Genomic DNA, 12678 nt, shown 5'->3' with positions numbered 1-12678 from the left:
TGCACGGCAAGCCAGGGGGCGGATGCTATGAGCAGGGAAACAGAAGTGGGGGTGCTGATTCAAAGCAGTTGGGGTCTGGGCCCAGACAGACTCTCAGGGTCTGCTCTAGCAGGGACCTGTGCCTTGGCCATTCAGTCTGGCAGTGAGCATGACTGAGTGGATATCTTAGGCCTGTGGACTCTGACCTAGAGACTGAGGCTTCTGGAGCAGGCATGAAAAGGACAGGAAAACAGCATGTCCCCGCCAAGGACTGGGGTCAAGTGCTTCCATACAGTCCTTGGGCTGGCTACGAGCTGTAGGCAAAGATATCGCTGACGTCTGCAAGAAGACCAGGCCTGCCCCGACAGTGCCGCAGAGCTGTGCCAGGACCTTGTCCTCCATCCTGTAGGGCCAGGTCTCTATTAGGTTAATGGCCTTCCAAATAAGGTCACAGTGTGGCTGGAAACCTGAGCCCAGTACTTACGGGAGGCTTGCGTAGGGTTCTTTTACTCCCAACTGGCCTCATTTGAGGTCTTCTGGAAGTTGATTTAAACTAGGCTTTAAAAAATGAAATAAAATAAATAAACACAGTCCCTACAGTCCCTACCTTGTACTACCTTGTATCCCAGGCTTTATGTTCCCTGGGCTCCGGTTCCCTGCTTGTAATCTGAACCACCCCGAAAAGACATAAAGATGTCTGTGTTTGAAGAGTCTCTGCGGAGCCGCCTTGGTGCTGGCTCTCTGTTGATGCGGGTAGCTGCTATGGAGGGATGTGGAGACTCCAGCCCTCCCTCCTGCTGTCCTGCCCTGTGAACCTGCGCCTGTGAGCTGGGGTCTGAGCTGCTGGAGAGGGAGCAATGGCCCGGCCCACCTTGGGAGCTCCTTCTCCCAGTGCTGGTGATGTTTCTGCAGTTTACAGCAGGCACCTAATTCATAAGCTGTTTTTACAGCTGTTGTCAAACAGCCACAAACCAAAGAAATAAAGTAGCCAAAGGAGCAATGTCTTGTCTACCTTGGCCCGCCCAGCCTGTCTGCTGCATCGGGACGGCTCTCTGTGGGGGCTGGCAGACGGAGAGCCCCTGAGCAGACCTACAAAGTCACTTCCTTAGGGCCAGGTTTCTATGAGGTTAACAGGACAAGACGTGGTCAGCCAGGCTAGTAGGAAATGAGCTGCTCCCGCAAGGGATGCCTCAAGAGAAAGCTTCCAGGCCTCCTCCGGAGAGAGGGCATGTGTCCAGACCTCACTGCCCCCGGCCCAGGATAGCAGGATCCCTTAAATGACTGCCTCCCCAGTTCTCTCTCAACCGCCAAGGGATGAAGCCAAGAGCAGGCTTGCCTGAAGGAAGACTGATGATGTTGCCATCCTGAGGCTTCCTTCATCCTTCCCTGGGGACAGTGCAGCCACTGCTCTGCCACACTTGGCCCTCCTGGTCCATCATTCTGTGTTATCAGCACCAATAAGCCAGCTCAGCACCTCTATTTTGCTGTGCCGTTTGCTGTGGGTGGCCACACATACCTGTCCCCCCGTAGCACGGGGCACCTCACACCGCTTCCATGTCTTCTCTTTGTCTCTTTAGGCCAGGCCCGCGATATGCGGGGGACCACAAATTAGAAGAGGGATGGAACTGATTGATTCTGGGGAGAAACAGGTCTGAGTCACAGAAAGTGGCAGCAGACAGGGATGAGGCCGAGCGGGTTGAGTGTGGGAGAACTAACCAAATGGAGCTGGGACCACCCCATATCTCCTCCATGCCTGCAGGTCATGGTCATGTCTGGCTGCTCCTCCACACTCCCCACCCATGGAATGTTCGAACCCTTCCCCAAAAGGTTCTCTCCAGTGTCTCCAGTGACATTGTCAAGGCCTCTCATTCTTCCTGCTGAGCGCAGAGGAGTGATGACCTCCCCAGGGACTCCGAGTCCTGTACAGAAGAGGGCTGAGTGCTAAAGCCTGGATTTCCTGGCTGGAGAGAAGACAGCTGTTCCACTTTATGAAAAGAGGGAAATTCGTGATGACTATTGCTGAATCCTGTCGGCCGTGGCTCAGCAGCACAGAAAACCAGCTGCAGCCACAGCCCTGGAGTAAGACCCCCCCCTCCACAGCCTCTTTCCCAAACCACGGGCTCTTCAGAGTCTGCTCCAAAGCCCCTTTGCTCAGGACAGCCAGAGTGAGCAAGGGTCCCACCTGCTCTCTCCAGTCTACACACAGAGGGCCACAACCGGGTCCTCTTCTCTCACTATCACTCTCTCCCTTCACTCTTGGCCAGTACCACCCCCTTCTTCCTCTCCCTACCCACTGCCCTCCGTCCATCCCCCACCACTCAGCAGCCACACAGGGCCACTCTCGGCCAGGAGAGTGAGGGCCACGGGGGGTGGGGGGGCGGGCGCAGTTGCTTTGTCTGATGTTTAGTGGCTGCCCTTGAGGAGGTCACAGAGGAGTGGATGACCAAGACTGCCTGTCTAGGTGGCATGATGGTAAAGAAACCAGAAAGATGAAGTGAACTGCCGTATCACAGAGCAAGACGGCAGAGCACAGGCTAGACCTGAAGCATGTGATGTCCCATGTGGATCTGGTGACAGCCTGGACTTCCCTCCCGGCACTGCCGCCTTCTAGCTGTGGACCATTGGCATACCGCCAACATGTCTGGGACTTGGTTTCTTGGCACGTGTGTCAAGGGGCGATGCTTGTGGGGACTGTGAGATGGTCAACAGTTGGGCACAGCAGACCCAGTTCAGGGCCGGCATTTTACAGGAGCGGAGGCAGGAGAAGAAGGAGGAGCCATAGGAGCTGACTCTGCTGTGTGCCAGTCCCTTGGTGTGCAGCTCTCACGTCTACCCTCTGAACCAGGCTCTTCAGACAACAAGAGAAAGAAATTGGCCCTGGAGCCCCATCCAAGACGTGTGGAGACAGAGTACTCACAAACCCCGCTCCCGCCCATGGCTGTCCCGGCCCAGGTGCCTCCTATGCAACCCTCTGACCCTTAGCCCGTGAGCATCTATTGGTGTTTACCAAGCAGAGGAACAGAGGACAGAGTGCTCGGGGAGGAAGGACACTAATATACACAATAGCCAGTTTTCCAGGCCTTTGTCAAACCAGACCACACAAGTGGGACCCAAGAAGGATCCTAGGGGTGCAGCAATAAGAGAAGGTCTCACAAAGAGTTAGGGACTCTAGGAGGAGCTTGGAAGAGCAGATGCTATAGGAAATGATACAGATAACCTGAGTGTGAGGGTGCACACTCGTAACCCAGCACTGGGGATGTGGAAGGTAAGGGATTCCAAGTTAACCTCCGCTGCATATAGAATTTAAGGCCAGCCCGGGCTACTTGAGATACTCTCTCTACAAAGTTATCAATAGGAAAAAAATAATAAACGAAGGCCCAGAGACAGGATGGGTGTCTCTGTGGAAAGTGGTTGGGGAGCCCCTCATACACCATCTTTTTTGTCTGTTTTCCCTTCTTTAAACTTCATTAGTACTGTGTGTGATTAAAGTACACGTGGGCACACGAGTGCCACGGCATGCGTGTGGACCTCAGAAGACACACTGTGGAGCTGAGTCTGTTTCTGCCTTTACAGGGTTCCTAGAGATTAACTGCAAGTCACTGAGCTTTCGAGGCAAGTGCTGCTACCCGCGGAGTCATCTTACCGGCCCTCTCTCACTCCTCCCTCTACTCATTCAATCATCCAGTAAATCTTTCTGGGGCAGCTATGGCTGTCAGTCATTGCGCTGAGGCGTGGTGGTGAGTGACGGGGATGAACAAGGTCACAGCTCTCAGTTCAGGCTGCCGACCAATCACAGTATAAGGGGAGACATGGAGGGAGACAAGGACCACCGCTGAAGAGTGTTTTTAAAAGACAGTCTGGATTGAATATGTATAGAGTTTCCCCTTGTCATCATTTGCTAAACAATACTAAATATGGCTATTTTCATAGCATTTATATTGTTTAGGAATTAAATATTATATTGTTTAGGAGAGACAATTCCAAGTCTCGAGGAGGACATGCTTAGGTTCCAGGCCAAGACTGTGCCATTTTGTATAAAGGGCTTGAATACCTATCAGTGGAGTTGTGAGGAGGCCTGGCACCAATCTCCCTCAGGCACCAAAGGATAGGATCCAAGGGAACAAAAGGGTGGCCCTTTTCTGTCCTTGTGGCATCATCAGGTAAGGTTCCCTAGAGGAAGTGGGGGCTGACCCGAAGCAGGAGGGACACATCCACAGAGTGACTCAGAGACAGTCATAGCTCCTCTCACCACCATCGGTGTCGTCAAAAGAGCGTACATTTGGTGAGGCCTTGATAAATGCCGGGGACTAGATTAGGCATTTTACACACATTGTCTTCTGACGCTCAGGACAACCGTGTGTGACAGATGCTATCCATTACCCTGCTTAGAGATGAAGGAATGGAAGCTGGGTGTTTACAGGCTTCTCTAAAGCTGTGTGGCGAGGAGGTGGTACGGATGTGTCCCTAGCTGCTCATCATCTTACTGAACTCTGAGGCCATAGGGCATGACATTAGGGGATACCAAAAAAAAAAAAAGTCCTGACACTTGCTTTGGAAAGCCTGCAAGTCCCTGTTGCAACTACGAAAGAAGACAGGAGTGTGTGTGTGTGTGTGTGTGTGTGTGTGTGTGTGTGTGTTTGTGTGTAACACATTGGAGGGTTTTAGGCTTCTCGCAGTACTTCCCAGGTCACACCAACTACCCACAGCTTCAGGGCCTTGGCCGCCCTGCCCACAGTGAAGGATGACAAGCCTGGAGTTCCAAAATGCCAGAGCATAGAAAGGCAAAGTCGGAGATGTTTCTTTTTCTCTACCTGCTTCCTCAGTTCCAGAAGAATCAGCCCCAAGGGAAGCGGGGGGGTGTGGATGCTCTTTAGCCTTCACCGGTGCCTCAGACGATGGATGTCTTATGACTGCTGTTTTGTAAACTCCTCAGTGAAGAAACCAGAGCTATGGTCCACAAGTGAGTATTTGCTTAGAGTCAAAAGACCTGCACTGCCTTTATCCTCTGGGAGACTCTGGGTCCCGCCCACAACATGAGGGTCTTGGTCCAGAAAACCTTGTCCTTTGTAAGGAGTCAGGAAGAAAGTGTTGGGGGCAGTACAGGAAGGGGTGGGGTACAGGTGATCTGATTGTCTGTCTTCCTGAGAGCTCCTACAAGGCTGAGCAGCAAAAGACAGGCGTGTAGCTGGGTGAGCAGCCTGTTCAATTTTGATAAGAGCAGAAAAAGGCCTGTCTTTCTCTTCCAGAGATCTGTGCAGGCGGAATGAGCTAGGTTTCTGAAGGGGAGCAGGCCTGTTAATTTAACCAAGACTTCAAATAGCTCATTCTGGCTCCTGAGTGGAGGGAAGCACCATGGATCCCATGCCCAGGACAAGGTGGAGGCTGGGATCGTCAGAAGAGAGGCAGGTTCAGGGAACACAGATTTGGTTCCAGAATAAGGCAGCTAGACGAATGCTGTTCTACCATAATTGAATTCAGGGTCTTCCTCCAATTTGAAGGTGAAGCTGATTAGGCTTAGGACAAACAAAAACAAATCTAGTTTATCATCACAATTCACAGAGTAGGTAATCCACTTAGAATATAATGTCCCGAGAGCTGGCATAGGCTTGAGAATCAGGCGCTCCCAAACACGATTATGATGAGTCGGGAAAATGGATTCATTGGAGGTCGGAAGAGAAATGAAGTATTCAGCTCTGTTCCTAGCATTTGAGCCTGCCAAGGAGGCTCTGACCATCCCCCATCACTCCAGCTCCAGGAGATATCAGGCAGGTCCAGGACTCGAAGACAATAGTAAGGTAAAATGAAAGAAACTTCTTTAACAAGAAATAAGCACTTTATCTAGAAGTGATTACATATGCATAGGAAGTTGCAAAATAGTAGAGGAAGAACAATGACTTCCTCACTCACATCTCTTTAATGGCAAACCATGTTGAGTGGCTACAGTACAATGACAAATCAGGAAATGAGGGTTAGACAATGCACAGACCTCTCTTGGTGTGTGTGTGTGTGTGTGTGTGTGTGTGTGTGTGTGTGTGTTGTGTGTGCAGGGTATGTGTGTGTGGTGTGTGTGTGGTATGTGCAGCGTGTGTGTGGGAGGTGTGAATGTGGGGTGTGTATGTTTGTGTGAGGTGCATGTGCAGCGTGTATGTGGTGTATGTGTGTACTGTGTGTGTATATGTGTAGTGTGTGTGCTGTATGTGTGTGGTATGTGTGGTATGTATGTGTGTGCTGTGTGTGTATGTGTGATATATGTGTGTATGTGGTGTCTGTGTGCTGTGTGTGTATATGTGTGCTGTTTGGTATGTGTGGTGTATGTGGTGTGTGTGTGTGCTGTGTGTGTATATGTGGTGTGTGTGTATATGTGTAGTGTGTGTGGTGTATGTGTGATATGTATGTGTGTGCTGTGTGTGTGCTGTGTGTGTATGTGTGATGTATGTGTGCTATGTGTGTATGTGGTGTGTGTGTATGTGTGGTGTGTGTGTGTGCTGTGTGTGTTGCTGGGTGTCATGTCGTCACCATCGTGATGGCCAAAGCTCAGAATTATTCCATTGACAGAGACCCCATACACGAGTCATAGCACAGCTTCCCTCCTCAAGCCGTGGCAACCACTCGCCTGTTTTCCATTTGTATAATTCTGCCATTCTGAGGACGTCTTGGGAGCAGGATCATGCAGTGTGTGACCTTTGGAATCAGTGGTTGTTCCACTCTGCACAGTGCCTGTGATATCCATCCATGTTGCCACATGTATTGGTCAAATAATCTTTCTTTTTTTCTTTCTTGCTGCTGGGCAGTGCTTGGTGACGCTGATGTACCACACTTGGCCTAATCACTCACCCACTAAATGCCTTTGACAAATGAAGCTGCCATGACTTGTGCAGGATTCTCATGACCCGCGACTCTCTAGGAAGGCATGCGTAGCGTAGTGGTTACTTTTCTCTTTGCTTCAACAAAACACCTGGCAAAAGCAACTTAAGGAAGGGAGGGTTTGTTTGTCTTACAGTTCTAGGGGGTACAGCCCGACATGGCGAGGAAGGCATGGCGGCAGGCACGGGAGGCAGCTCACATGGCATCCACAGTCAGGAACCAGAGGACAGTGAATGCGGCCCTCAGTCCGCTTTCTCCCGCACAGGCGTGCTCAGAGACTGGTTTCCATGGCGATTCTAAATCCCTTCAAGTTGGCAACCAAGACTAACCATGGTAGCAAGTATGTTTGATTTGAAAGAAGTTTCAGTTAGGGGTGAGTGAGCAGAGAGTACATCTGGGGGCCAGGCGGATCTCTGCTATATAGTCAGGGGTGTCCTCTGTGCTTGGGATAGGGCTCCACAGGGAAAGAAGCAGGCACTTATGGCCCTTTAGAGACTGAGGCCGCTGCTCTCATGGCTGGGAAATGAAAAGGGTAATGGAAGAAAGAGCAATCCGCACTTCAGAGCTACTCAGAGCAACCCGGGGAGAACTTAGGAACAAATTTCAGTCATCAGAGTGATGCTGGCCTCCAATAAATGCCTAACCATGCTAGAAAGATGGGGTGCTCAGGATGATAACCTCACCATAATAATGTGCTGGGAAATCAGAGCCGGGTGCACGTAGCACACAATCAGCTAGGCTGAACTGTTCACTAGGAAGTTTCATGGTTCAGCCCCAGCTTCTCCAAGGCTCACCTACTGGGAGGGCTGCTAAACAGGAGAGCCCAGACCACTTCTCCTCCTGGATGGACACTTGAGGAAGCCCTGCTCTGCACTAGGCTTCTGGCCAGTGCCAAAGAGATTGGCATGTGAGCAGGCGATCACATTTGGAGGTGAAGCAAGTTTGAGGGCTGGGGTCTCGCCAAGGCTTAGGCTACCTTAAGAAAATTAGCATCTGCCCAGCTAGAACCTCTCAATAGAGGGCAGACAGGAGGGCATGTGGAAGAGGCAGGGTAGGAGCCTCGGCAGCAAAGGCTAGTGCTGCACACCCAGCCGGGTGCCAGACCCCAGTGCAGCGGTAAGCAATTTATGATAATTTAAATGATCTGTTATATGCATGTGCATACATATGAGGGAATGGCATGTAGGGTACCTGTGGAGGTCAGAAGGAGACACTGGATACCTTGGAGATGGAGTTATATAGATGTGAGCTGTTCAAGGTGGGTGCTGGGAACCAAAGGGAAAAAATACTCTTAATCACTGAGGCATCTCTCCAGGCCCATGTTTTCATGATTTAATACCTTAAGATTCGAGAAACATGTTTCTATTGAATTTCCTACTAGACGCCAGAATGATCAAAGATTTCGAAGAATGAGGAAGAGACTTGGACAAGGAACCAAAAGACTGTTGGGTAATCCCCACCAGGCATGGCCTAGGCGTCTCTGATTTGCTGTGTTTCCATTCTCCAGTGGGGAATAGGAGGAGTTTATCCTCCAAGGTGGGACTCAGCTGGAACTGGAAAAAGAACATACTCAAAATTCTGCCTTTGGAAAAATAAATATGATTTTATTTTTATTAATTTATCTAACAAAAAGTTGAGTAAGTTGGGATCAACATTATGGCCTTAGCTAGTGTGGACACACAAAAAAGCAGTAACTCTCAACTGAGGATGAAATTCTGGAGCAAGATGCAGCAGAATCTCCATATAGGAGTGGCATTCTGTTTATACTGAAAATAACTTGAATGAAAAGGAAAAACTAAAACACCACTAACCAGTTAGAAGGTAGCACTCTCGGGGACCCTTGCAGCTCTTCCGTCCATCTCTCTGAGGTTGGCACTGTCCCTCCAGGCCTTTAGGGGATGTCAAGCTGTCCCTTTTGCCCCAAAGACTGAGTGAAGGCAGAAATGTTATTTTGGAAATAGGAGTGAACGGGCTGAAAGTCTCCTCAGCTGGGGACGTGCCTGGTGTCCACCTGGGTGGTGGGGGTTAGAACAGGAAGCTTTCCGTTGGGCACGTGTGTCACGAGGAGGGCAGGACAGGAGAGCGGGTAGTAGGACGCCAGCCCCTCACAGCCATCTGGCAGCCACCAAAGTCTTCTGTGTGCCAGTCCATGGGAAAGGAGCCAGATCAGCATCTTCTCTTTGTCCTTAAGAAAGAAACACTCCAGATAATTTCACCAGGACGGAGGAGAAGGAAGCGCTGAAGTAGCAAAGGAAATAAGTTAACGCCATCTCAGCTAAAATCACAAACAATTAAAGCCTGGATCTGAACGTGCCTTCTTGTACAGAGAGCAGCCTAGAAATGGTAAACACTGGTCACTCATTCAAGCCCCCGACACTGTGCAGGAATGCCAAGGACAGAGCGGTGCTGGTTTCTGATGCAGGTTCTCGGGCGATGTCTGAAATCCTACCGTTCTGTGGCTGGGGTGTCCAGGCAAGTCACACAGGAAAAACATCTTCCCTTTGGCTTGAGACCTCCCTAGGCAGAGGTGTTGGCTGAGATTTCTGTCCTGCCTGGTTCCTGCAGCCGTTAAGTTCCAAAGAAATCACACAGAGGCCTACATTAGTTATAAACTGATTGCCCCATTAGCTCAGGCTTCTTATTAACTAATTCTTATAACTCATGTTAGCCCATAATTCTTGTCTGAGTTAGCCACGTGGCTTGGTACCTTCTTTGGCAAGGCACATTTTGCTTCCCCTGAGGCTGGATCACAACTGGAGATTGAGCTTCCTCTTCCCAGAATTCTCCTGTTCTCATTGCCCCGCCTCTACTTCCTGCCTGGCTACTGGCCAATCAGCATTTTGTTAAAAAATAATACAAGTGACAGAATAAATGACCATTGTCTCACAGCACAGAGGCAGAGACCTGGGGTGTCTGCAGGCTCTGGACTTTTAGTGATGCAGAAACAAGGCACAGTGACTGAGGGCTCTGGACTCTACTCAGTGTTTCAGGGTAATCTCTGTCTTGAGGCTGCCAGACTCCCTTGCCCAGGAAGGATGAGTTTCTCCTCCTTCTCCTACTTTTCTCCTTTTAGATTTTCTTTCCTGGAGAGACAGAACATTGTTTGATCCGGGGAAACATTCAGTCCCTTAGAGCCCGGCCTGCTCACTCCTGGCTTGTGTACATTTATAACAGTGGGGCCAACAAGAATAAAGACTAAAAATAGACCAGGTAGCAGCTGAGGGGACAGACTGTGGGTGTGGTCCTTGGAGAGGAATTCATCCAAATATTAGAAGTCAGACCATAATGACCTTTTTCTGAAATAATAAGAAGTAATAATAGGAAGGAGGAGACAGTGATTAGAGAAAGAGCCTTTGGGTTTTGTTTTTAAAGAACAGGATCAGGAGACTTGGAGCCCCAGTGGATGATACATTCCGAAATGAACAGAGTCCGACTGGAAAAGAAGACGGTGTTCAACCTAAGAATGCCCAGCACAGGGATGCATTTCCTTCTTAGCACGTGAAACACCCGACCTGTAACCTTTTTGCAGGCTTTGGGATTAAATAACCAAGGTTCAACAGCAACTCCTAGGAAGGATCCACAGACTCAGTACCCACGCGTGTCTATGGGAACCCAGGACAGAGAGACTACTGAATGCCTGGACTCAGTACCCACGCATGCGTCCACGGGAACCCAGGACAGAGGGATTACTGGATGCCAGGACTCAGTACCCACACATGCGTCCACGTGAACCCAGGACAGAGGGGCCACTGAAATACGCCCTTCTTCTATGTCATCTGCTTTTGAAGTGGGCCTCCACCTGCAGTTTGGACACCAAGTAGAGGAGAGGGGGTGATGAGCCCCGTGTCTTCCTGACAGCCTGAGGGCTGTGCTGAGGTGGCCAGAAGTTAAATCTATGGCGCCGAACTCTTGGTAAGCCTCACCTTCCCTGCTACCTGGGGCATCCAGAAAGTTCACTCCTCCAGCAAATACTTCTGGAGCAGAACTTCAAGGTCCAGCGTCGCTCCGACCCAGGCATTCCAGGCTCCCCACCAGAAGCCCCAATTCTTGATTTATGTACTGATTGCCCTTGGCTTAAAAGTATGTCCACTGGAATGGGCAGGCTGCGCCACCACCAAGGCCTCCAGCTTCAGACTTCTGAGAGCCGCCCTCTTGCCTATTGGGTCCTTATGGAGGAAGAGCAATCTCTCACCTGCTCCATGCTCCTTCTCCCCAGAACACCATTTCCTCTAGCAATTTCTTTTCTTTCTTTCTTTCTTTCTTTCTTTCTTTCTTTCTTTCTTTCTTTCTTTCTTCTTTCTTTTTGACAGGATTTCCCTATGTACCCTGGAAGTCTCCGTGTAAATGAGGCTGGCCTCGAACTCACAGAGGTCTGCCTGCCTCTGCCTCCGGAGTGCCAGTATCAGAGGTGTGCACAACCACACCTGATTCCCCTGGGAATTTTATAAATACATTCACGTAAACAGCATGGGATTTGGCTACCATATTGCCCAGTCTGTTTTAGATAGATACTCGGGTTCCATTTCCGAAGCACAAAGTACAGGTGCACCATTTGCAGGTGACTAAATATGGTGTTTATGTTCACACCTACAAACAACTGGGCACCAGGACCTCGGTGAGGAATGTAATTTCCGTTATCACATTGTGTACGGGTGAAAACAGATTCATCCCACACCGTTCTTACCAGCAGTGCCATTTCCAGGAATCCCAGGCTAAATGCAAGGGCTTCCTGCGGCTCCACAAGCTTAGCTATCTGCAGTACATGGCTGGCTGCCTTTCTGGCTCACCGAGCTCCCAAGGTATCTGTGGGTGCTGGCAGCTTCCTAAGGGCAGGTGGCCAGGGACAATCCTGGCTTCATGGGGCCCTCTTAAGAAACAGAGGACAGAAACAGTTGCTTCTGGGGCTGGGGATGTAATTTAGTTAGCAGTGCAATTGTCCAGCATGCATCAGGCCTGGGTTAGATCCCCAGTGCCATTTAAAAAAAATTAAATTAAATAAAAATAAACAGCGAACTTCAAAGAAAATAACAAAGCACCCACAAAATCAGCTCCAATGGTAATCTTTTAACTTTTAAAACTTTATTATTTTTATGTGTATGGGTATTTTGCCTACTTGTATGTCCATGTATGCCCATGTACCGCCTGCAAGTCTGGTGTCTGAGGAGACCAGAAGAGAGAGCATCAGATCCCTGGGACTACAGATAGTTGCAAGGCACAATGTAGATGCTGGGAATCAAACCCGGTCCTCTTAAGAGCAGTCAGTGCTCTTTACTGCTGAGCCCTCTCTCTAGGACTCACCCACCTGACTCCCAGGGGTGATCTTTAGCTAGTACTAGGCAGAAAGACACAGCAAAGTACATGAGCGCTGGAAACAGGATCCTTTTCTCTTGATAGCCCTTCGTTCAGTTTATCATAAATGCCTATATTAAAACATTTCCTGTTTATAAGCTGGCTTTCCCTCACCGCCAAGAACATTATACAGCTCCTACCTCCCGAGCTGATGCTCTGGGTACCCTCAGGTGAGAAGCCTCAAGCTTTAAACTGCATTAGCTTCTCCATTCATATGACTTGGACTGAGTTGCTAGGCTGTCCATCCACTAGGACAGAAGGCAAGGCTGTACCCTGGTGTGGTGGTTTGAATAGGAATGGCCCCCATAGGCTCATAGATCTGAATGCTTAGTTACCAGGGAGTGGCACTCTGAAAGGACTAGAAGGATTAGGAGGTGTGGCCTTGTTGAAAGAAGTATGTCACTGGGGGTAGGCTTTGAGGTTTCAAAAACCCATGCCAGGCCCATCACCACAGTCCCCCCCCCCCCCCCCCCCCCCCCCCCCCCC

The sequence above is a fragment of the Alexandromys fortis genome, unplaced genomic scaffold (genome assembly GCF_014885135.2).
Source record: "Alexandromys fortis isolate MF-2015 unplaced genomic scaffold, M_Fortis_MF-2015_v1.1 scaffold_58, whole genome shotgun sequence".
In the NCBI taxonomy this organism is placed as follows: domain Eukaryota; kingdom Metazoa; phylum Chordata; class Mammalia; order Rodentia; family Cricetidae; genus Alexandromys; species Alexandromys fortis.
This window is presented reverse-complemented; position numbering follows the sequence as displayed.